At 39.6% G+C, this 3,622-nt stretch overlaps 1 long non-coding RNA gene across 1 annotated transcript; it reads left to right on the forward strand.

Moving 5' to 3' along the window:
- Positions 1 to 1,027: 1,027 nt before the first annotated feature.
- LOC108672756 lies at positions 1,028 to 2,401 on the forward strand. Its single transcript, XR_001930914.2, has 2 exons — positions 1,028 to 1,270; positions 1,526 to 2,401. It is a non-coding gene; the product is annotated as an uncharacterized LOC108672756 (long non-coding RNA).
- Positions 2,402 to 3,622: the final 1,221 nt, after the last annotated feature.

The following is a 3,622-nucleotide window of genomic DNA, read 5'->3' on the forward strand; positions in this document are numbered from 1 at the left end:
TTCAATTGTTGGACCCTATTCATTTTGTAGGGATTGAAATGCAAATCCCTATGCAGAATCCTGCTCAAACTGCGTGAGGAGATTCCCAACGCAACGGCATGCCTTGGTGCAGAACGTCTTGCGAGTGAATGACTGCTGCTCGCACCCTCGACATTTTCTGGTGTTCTGATGGACCTGCGTCGGCCATGTGTATCTTGTCTTAGTGTGCTACCAGTTGCATCCAACTGCCTTATCCAGGACCGAATTGTGTTCTGGGGCCGGATTATCAAAACATGCTAAGTATACGTAGCCGCTAACGTTTAGCGTAAGTACAGCTAAGTAGACGTGACTCTACTGAGTGTTATTATCGAAACATTTGAGCGGGAAGCTACGTACAAAAATTTGTGCATAACTGTACGCCTGCTCGGAGGTGTCGTAAGCGGAGTTACGTACAAATTTTGAGTGTTGAAGCAATATGAGACTATTAATTTACTAGCAGCAAGTTGAATTGTAATAGATTTTTTTTGCCCTGATTGCAAGAAATTTTGATGAATGATCACAACAACAAGTGCATTGCTATTTGGATAACGTCACACTTATTTCTCCATATGCACCCTAGTCAGTCTACGCTGATGCCGCTGACACGGCACAACCTCCTTCCATCCACGCGCTCTGCGCACTGAGTCGACAGGAGTCAGGAGCTAGGAAGTTAGAAACAGCAAATTCAAAGCCTCTGATTGGTCAGTTAGTTGTATGGTTTCGATAATACCTTTTCAGATGAGTCATGCGTAAGACAGTTTTGTTAATGCCAAATTTTGACTGACTTACGCCATACGTAACTTTTTGAACGTAAGTACGAAAAGTTACGTGAACTTAGCGAAGTTTCGTTAATCTTGTAGTGACTCGATCACATCTCGCACTAGCATTTCTCTCGAATGTCATAATTAATTGTATTAAACCTTTAAACTCGTGATTATCGACCTCTGTAACGATATCTTACTTAATTATCATGATCTCGATTACGTATTTCGGATTTCATCAATTTCACCTTTAAACCATTATAAAATATACAGTAGTTAATCATCAATTTTCGAGTACGAATAACACTCTTGTAATAACGGAATGATGAAGTTTAGTAAATGTCGAAAATATTTTGTTACATCGTACTTAAAAGAATATTGTGAAAATTTCGTAAGAACGCCAGTGGAGAACCATCTGCCAATCGCGCATTGTTTAGCTAAGTCATTTTCTAGACGACGCCGTGGTGTTAACATCTGGTCCGGACTCCGGGGTAAGAGGCTCAGCCGATCATTAAATTTAAATTTAGCCAATTGTAATTAAATATTTCAAAGTGTAACCGTGAGAACTATATCATGGCTTGCTCTCAATATTTCTAAATGTTTTCTGCTGCTTTGTGTCAGTGTTATGCTTAGTAAACTTTCTGAATCAAAGTCAGATAGCTATTCAACCTCAAAATATCGAATAACCATTGTACTCATATCTTTAAACATTATTCCATTTTTGTTTATGTCATGTTTGTACACAGGTGTTGGTCGTGCCGTCATTCTTCATCCCATCAATAAACATACTAAACCTTTGGATTCTTACTCAATACTCAAGCCCCACGTGATGCCTATATACTACAAACAATAGGGAGAGGATGAGGAACAGCTGTTACCACTTATATATATCACAATTCACACTTCTTAAACTGCCCTCACTCCTAAATCCCTAAAGTGGCGACCCCTATGCTATGAACACCCAACTGTGATCTGTGAACCAACTTCTCACTGTGAAATAAAATCCAACCTTGCCGACCAACACCCCGGAAGAAAAAACCCCTAGGGCCCAATCAAAAATTATTTCAACACCCCGGAAGAAAAAACCCCTAGGGCCCAATCAAAAATTATTTCAACACCCAGAATTCTAACGGCCAGACCAGAATCTTCATTATCCTACTCACAATTTTGTTGCTTAACCTATCTGCCTACCTATAATATTCTTCATGCAATCTGATCCTGGCAAATCTGAATAATTCAACCTTTTCACAATTCACAAGATACTTTCCCAGTTTCCCTTGTTATTTATACACTCAAGATTCAAGAAACATCATCTCATCACCCTTCTCAAGTGTCCTGCCTAGAAAAGATCAGCACGTGGAACTTCAACTCTCCAGGGTCAAGACCAGACTGAAAAGGAAGGCACAACAAACATCAGCACCTGAAACTTCAAACTCTCAATATCAGCAGCCTGAACATAAGCAGTGAGTGAGTGAAATTCTATACAATTTTAGTGAAACCGGTGCAGAAATAATTTTTCTCATGCAGTACTGTATTGAGATCGGTGTTGCCATCCTCAGAGTGTATACTGTGTATTCATATTGTCTCGCAGCATTGTTAATCTCTAAAATTCAAGTAACAAAAATTTTGTGAAAACTTGCTGCTAATCTTCAAAATTGCCCCCGAGTGTAAGCTGCCAATCTGTGAAAATTGCCTCTGAAAAGTTGATAATCTAAAATTTCCTCTGAAATGTGAAATTGGCTATTACCTAACTGTGAAAAAGTGACTGAAACATTTTTTTAAATGGCATCATTTATTACAATTGCATGTCGAGTGAAACTGAAAATGCATCTCGAGTTCTATCTATGGACCATCCACCCGCCTAAACTGTGTACACTGAGAGAAATGGGTGGGTCTGGATGACCCACTTAGGTGAGTCATGGCCCGTCCCAAAACTGATCTACTTCCTTGATTCACTTTTGGCTTTTGTGGGTCATATTGACCCACTTCTGGACCTTTAACTATTTGCCATGACTCACTTCTGCTCGCTCTCCTACTGCACTTGGACCGAATTTTACTTCTGAGTCTCACTCAAGCCCCACGTGATGCCTATATACTACAAACAATAGGGAGAGGATGAACTTGTATATCTCAATTCACCATACTTAAACAGACCTACTGTCCTCCCCCTAAAATATAAAGGGTCGGATTGTTCATCGAAATTTTACAAAAAGCTCTTAGGTTGGGTTAAGTCAGCCAAGTTCCTTTTTTTAGATAGCATTTTGATCTAAAAGGAACCTGGGCGAACCAACCCAACCTGCGAGTTGGCGTTAGGTTGTGATCTCTCGATGTGGCAATGTATCTCCAGGTTTATGGACAAAGAAGACGAAAATGTTACCCGTTGCAGTGCAACGGGTAACATTTTCGTCTTCTTTAGCCGTTGCAGTGCAACGGGTTAGGCATTTTTAGCGCGATTTTTGGGTCGGAAAAAAATCGGTTTTCCGATGCCGACCGCCAAAAATGGATTTCAGATTCGTAATCTACACCCCAAAAAACATATAATTAAAAAAAAAAACACCTTTTTTTTTGGATGTAGTTAATCTGCAATAATACCCATATAATTAAAAAAAAAAACACCCTTTTTTTGGATGTAGTTAATCTGCAATAATACCGGATTATTTGTCGCATAACTGAATGTACCGATTTGATATTTTCTAGGCTATTTGCCTCACCATTGCCGTTATAATCATTCGAATGTGTAGCAAAGACGCCGTTCTGTTTTCTTCGACACAATCTCATAGAAAAAATTTTAAGGGATACTACTCCGTTCTCCGCTTACAGCCTCATCAAGCCTTACTGCTTCC

Source organism: Hyalella azteca, unplaced genomic scaffold (assembly GCF_000764305.2).
Source record: "Hyalella azteca isolate HAZT.00-mixed unplaced genomic scaffold, Hazt_2.0.2 contig10159, whole genome shotgun sequence".
NCBI lineage: Eukaryota > Metazoa > Arthropoda > Malacostraca > Amphipoda > Hyalellidae > Hyalella > Hyalella azteca.